Here is a 6000-nt window from a genome sequence, read left to right as displayed (position 1 = left end):
CTGAGTAAATGTTAACTTTAAGGTAGAATCTTCTGTCCCCATGGCCACAAGTTATGACATTTCCTGATTAGAAACTTGCGAGTGTAAGAACACAGGCTTACACCTAGTTCGGTCGCATTTGTATCGACGAATGTGTTTCCGTCATAGTCAGAAGGAATATATTTGCTCCTCAACATTCCAATGAAGCCGAGCCCCAATGCTTCAGATGGCTTGTTCTGCAAAATTCTTTACATTATAATTCCTTTGTTGACTGTCCTTTCAAACCTCTATACATCTGTAAACTCGTCTTACGGTGTTCTCGCTAGTATAGCTTCGCACGCATTGACCGTGTATGGAATTTACTGATTTGACATATACTGAGAGTTATCAAAAAGGAAAGAGGCATAGCTAGGTGCACGTGGTGGCTCAAGATCAACGCTATCTATACTAGTTCGTTATACATTAACGTGAAACTTTTTCGTCGACAAAATCAACCACGCACTCGAAAAAGTTATCATTAATTCAGACTTAGTCATGTTAACATCCGAAATACACAAATCACCTCAATTATTTTCGAGGGCGTTGTAATTATTTTAGTCAACGAGCGCAATGTATTCTATGGGTCATTGCTTTCATATATTTGGTGGCTCCTAAAAGAGCCGTTTTGTGGTTCTAAGTGATCAGGAAAGCTCCTCACTTCTTAGATGACTTCTTAGCGGCAGGCTTTTTGGAGGGCTTTATCGCTGCGGGGTTGTTGACTGGTTTCTTGGTCGATTTCTTTGCAGCAGCCTTCTTGACCTCGGGTTCCTTCCCCACTGGTTTTATTGCCGCTGGCTTTTTGGCTACGGACTTTTTCGGTGACTTCTTTGTTTTTTTCTCGGCGCGTTGTTTGACGGCTGGTTTCTTTGCAACTGGCTTTCTTCACCTTCTTTTCTTCCTTTGGCAACTTGAAGGAGTCCGATGCGCCAACACCTTTTGTGTGCAGAAGCTTTCAGTTTGCAGCAGCTCTCTTCAAAGCCATCTTGACGTATGAGCCGACTTCTCTAATCTTGTAGTTGCTCTTGATGTATTTCTCGATGCCTTGGCGCGAAGAACCACCTCGATCTTTTAGAGCAGAAATGGCAGCCTTGATCATATCAAAGTATGGTGGATGGTCAGCGGCCCTTTGTTGCTTTGTAGCCGCCTTTTGCTGGTTCTGGATTGGACATATCGAAATTCTTGTATACCTACGAACAAATCGAACACTGAACTGGTCTCCGTCAATTGCGCGCTGATTAAACGCACTTTATGTGGACCGCCCTGGAAACAAATTTTTGGCATGGCATGTGCCATGTTAAGTATATTCGCTGGACTTTCTTTAAAGAAAACTGCCCTTAAAACGTCATTTCTGACAAGTGAAATGACATAACTCCAACATTTATCTGTTTGGCCAAGTGTTTACCGAAAACACTTGAGAACTAGTTAAAGGAAAGAATGAGATTTTTAGCTTTTGTTGTTCTAGGGTAGGTATTGTATGAGGACCTTTTGCTCTTTTCACTGGAATTTTCTTTCATTGCACATCGTGTCACTGCATTTCATAGACTTTATCCTGAAAGGATACTCCTATTTAACGCGTAGGTGTAATAAAATAGCACAGTCAAGCTCACTTTGAATGTCCTTTTTCCCTCTGAAAATGACCCAAGAAAGACAAGCTTTGTAGGTCTCAATTAATGAAAGTGAACTATGAAATCATCCGTTCTTTGATTTCCTCGTTTGTCATCTCAGAGTATTCATGGCTACCCTTCTATAAGAGGTTTTTTTATCTTGTCACTTTCGTTTGTTTGCCTTTAGCCTTGCTGTTTTCATTTACCGGGAGAAAATGATCTCAAGGTGAACGGATTAGTGATAAAATAGTTGCAACGGAGCTTGAAAGAGAATTCATTTATGCTTGGACGAGATGATAGAAATGAAAATTGATAAGACATAAAGGCTCTGAGAATTTTAGATGACTCGACCTTGCTTTAATTTATATAGTCTTTGCGAAAAAATATTTATCCCAGATACGCCTCTCTTAGCCTGCGCAATATCTAACAGGCTTGAGTTACGTCGTTAATATACCGGATTCTCGAAACGTCATCTCACTAAACTTTATTATTGGCGTAGCTGGCGGGATATTTGATAACGGGATTATTTCAAGAAGCGCAAATAAATCGATGGTTACTCCGTTGTGCTTGGGCCCCGAGTGCTAGCGGATGTGAAGCGGCGAAGCCGCGAGGGAGTAATTTTGTTAGCGACCTTCAGACTGAAGTACCATAACGCCTACGAGTACGAGTTTTCCATTCTGGGCACGCGCGTTGCGTTTAAAGAGCGAAAAGTTTCGAAATGCGCATGCTCACAACTGAGAACCCTTACTTGTAGTCGTCCAGAACGACTAGGAGTTCGAATACTTTGATTTCTTTGCAACTGGCTTCTTTGCTTTCTCCACCTACTTTTCTTCCTTTGGCAACTTGACGGAGCCCGCGATTGCAAACCTTTACGTGGAGTTTCAATTGTCTTCGACCCAGATGTGAGCTCCATTTAGGGTTTTCTGTCCCCAGAGCCATAAGTTATGACATTTCCTGATTAAAAACTTGTGAGTGTAAAAACACAGGCTTACACCTAGTAGTTCGATCGCATTTGTTACAAGTAGCCTGAGACACATACTTTGACAATGTATCGACGAATGTGTTTCCGTCATTGTCAGAAGGAATATATTCGCTCCTCAACATTCCAGTTTTCAATGAAGCCGAGCCTCTTGTCCTTTTGATGGCTTTTTCTGCAAAATTCTTTACATTATAATTGCTTTGTTGACTGTCTTTTCAAAACTCCATCCACCTAAAGTATAAACTCGTGGTTAATTTTATTTGCATCCTAATTTTTACCTAGAAAACGTTCCAAATACTAAACGAGGAAACGAAGAAGCTGTTTTAATCTGCTACCCCCCAAAACACCTTGGATTACGCTGAGATGCGCCACTTCATCGAGCAAAACAACATATTTCTTCCGCTTGCTTTTTTTTATTCAAGATGCGGCGAGCGCACTTAGACAATAGACCATTCTACTGTTTTGTGCTCAGTTACCAGGCCTTTGTATAAAAGCGAGGCTGGAGTTGACCTTGCTTTGATACAAACCTTAGTGCTTTCCTTGCGTAAATTAAAACACTTAGCTAGCATTACAACAACATGATTTACATAAGAAAAGCACTGAGTATCAAAGAAGGTCAACTCCAGCCTCGCCTGGTAACTGAGCACAGAACTGTAAATAATGGTATATTCGAAAAAGCTTTCAAGCCAGGAAAGAAAAGAAAGAGAACAAAAAAATCAGTTGTAGTAGGCGAGTAAGCGATGCTCATAACGTGAGAGAGTGCAACTGAGAGCTTGAGAAAACAGTCGAAATAGCGGTGAAAAGTAACGAGAGAGCCTAAGAAAGTGTCTTAATAAGGAGACAAAAATCATATAGTGACGAGCAGCGGAGGAAAGAGCAAGCAACGACCCGAGCACGAGAAAAAAGGCTGAATAATGCTGACGAAAAACAAACGTAAAGGGCAAAAAGAGCACGGTAAAATAGATTACAATTTATAGTATGTGAGCAAACTAGATAAAAAATATATCTGAAACCAAAACAAAAATAAATAATAATTGAGGAGATCAGATTTGCTTTTAGGCTTGTCTAAATATTATGTGATTAGTTTTTTTGATAATAGTATCTCATCATATTGAATGAACATCCACAGCTCTAGATCTGCACTCTGAATCTCGCACGATATTTCGTCATAGTCATGGTTTAGTTACCCAAGAGATGCTTCGGAGTCGTAACTCGTTGAACCGCTCTCGTGCAAGCCACGATACACCACAGAGGACAGACCACAATACCGCCGGGTAACTCCATGCCCTACTCTTTGCGAACAGTGTGTGGGTTGTTTTACGTCCCACAGGGTTGTGAGACGGGGCCCACGATTCATTGTCGCTATCCGAGAAGACCAGACAGTCTAACCATTTGCAGATGGTGCGCGGTAGTTTAGAGTCGTGATAAGCGTTAAGTGTCGCTCAGCTAAAGGAGATAATCTTCTCAACTTTCATTTCATTCTATTCCGGACCTCAAATACTGATATATATGAAAAACATCATATAATAATTGTAATTTCAAAAATCACTGATTCAGGAGAAACTTGGATTCGTAATAGTCATTGACAGGGCTCCTGTCTTTGATCAGCTCCGAGATGGCTTGATAACTACCAAGTCCCCTTACCCCCCCCCCCCCCCTTACTTTCAAACGTACTCCGCGACCCTTGGTTGGTAGCGCGAAGTAAATTATACATGCGTAAAAAATTCTCGGGACTTTAAAGAACCCACACGGCTATCCAACGGAATGGCAATCACATTTCGACAAAACCTTACTGAACTCCACCTAAAGAAATGCTACACCTCAAATAGAGTTTCAGCTTTAAGTCAATATTTCACCTTCCTTTAAAGGACTACATATATCTAAACAAATAAGATTTTTAATTTCTTAAATAAACTTATTTAGTTCCAAAGAGAAAGAAACCGTAATAAGCTTAAATAGATATTTCCTAAATGAAATAGATTCAAAGGAACTAAGTAAATAAGTTAAACAGTAAAGCCAAAGACAATAACGTGACAAGCGGCCGATGCAAACTTGATTTCGTTCAGTTTGGTTCCTACTTTTCCAAAATTAATCGGTCCATAGTTTGTTAGGTTAAACGTCGTCCAGAAACATGCCTATTCCAATATTTTAAAACCTTCTTAGCGCTCGCCTCAACTTTTTCATCATTTCAGAACGCTTTTTCTTGCCGCCGCAGACCCAGATCCCAGGAGGACACTTCTGGGTGTCATTGTTCAATTCAGCGTTGTCATTATCATTGTCATTTGTGATAGCGGGACTTCTCCTGTCGTTCGGCCCTTGAAGAACATCCTCAGGTTCCGAGGCGTGGTCCCTGTCATAGCTGACGGCCACGTCGTCTGGCGCGGGGGGATTGGACTGCAAGCACGTCCATACCCCTGGGACACATTGCTTGTTTTTCCCACCGCCGAGTCGCGTCGAAAGGTCGGGAGCTACTCTTCTCTGAACTTCACTGGGAATCCTTTCGTCTTCTTGGGGGCTTTCAGGTTCGTCGAGAGCTCGCTTGAGTCTATCCAATGGAATACTATTGGATACAGAGATTCCAAGCACCACCAAGATGACTGTTGTGTTCAAGTAAAATAGTTTCATCTGCTCGTAAAGAAAACAAAATTGTATGTACTGATAAGTGAAATGTAAAATGCATGGTATGTTTACTGCGTGTTTTCTACTGCCTAAGTTGGAAAAAGGAAATTTTCGTCCCCAGAGCCCTGCACGGCTTTTGATTTGATCAAAAGTCCATTACCTGGATCCTCCATACATATTATAAAGTGTTTTTATTCACGTGATCAGTAACCTTGTTTTTCCACCGAAACAAAAGAAAACGTTTGCATGATAATAGAGCTCAATTCCCAGAGGATTAATTAGTTGGGTACACAAACATGGCTGCCGTGACGTCACGTAAAAACAATCTATACCCTCGAGTCAACCCTGTCCAATATATTTTTATTTTCATAACAGCTATATCTCTTCATCATTTTGAAATACCTTCGTGTTTTGGTTGTGCTGCACGTGATGTAATCAGTGGCCGACCATGGGTCTCTAATGATTGGCTATTGTAAAAACACCAGTGATAACCCACTGGGAGGTGCTACTAGAAATAGAAAGATACGGGACAGGGTTGACTCAGAGGGTTAATATTCTCGGTTTTCACATGACGTCACGACCGCCATTTTGGTGCCCTAAACAAAGAAAAGGCGGCCATGTTGGTGCCCTGACCAAATCCTCCGGGAATTTAACTCTATTATTATGCAAACGCTTCCTTTTGTTTTCGTTGAAAAACATGGCTGTTGATCACGTGAGTGAAAACCAGCAATAGAAGATGGAGGCTCCTGTTAATGGATGGGCTCTTATATGCCTGGGAAT

General features: G+C 41.2%; 1 pseudogene; it reads right to left on the bottom strand.

Moving 5' to 3' along the window:
• Positions 1 to 672: 672 nt before the first annotated feature.
• LOC137991191 (histone H1.0-like) lies at positions 673 to 2561 on the bottom strand (annotated as a pseudogene).
• Between the last annotated feature and the right edge of the window lie 3439 nt (positions 2562 to 6000).

The sequence above is a fragment of the Montipora foliosa genome, chromosome 2 (assembly GCF_036669935.1).
Source record: "Montipora foliosa isolate CH-2021 chromosome 2, ASM3666993v2, whole genome shotgun sequence".
In the NCBI taxonomy this organism is placed as follows: Eukaryota; Metazoa; Cnidaria; class Anthozoa; order Scleractinia; family Acroporidae; genus Montipora; species Montipora foliosa.
This window is presented reverse-complemented; position numbering and strand designations above follow the sequence as displayed.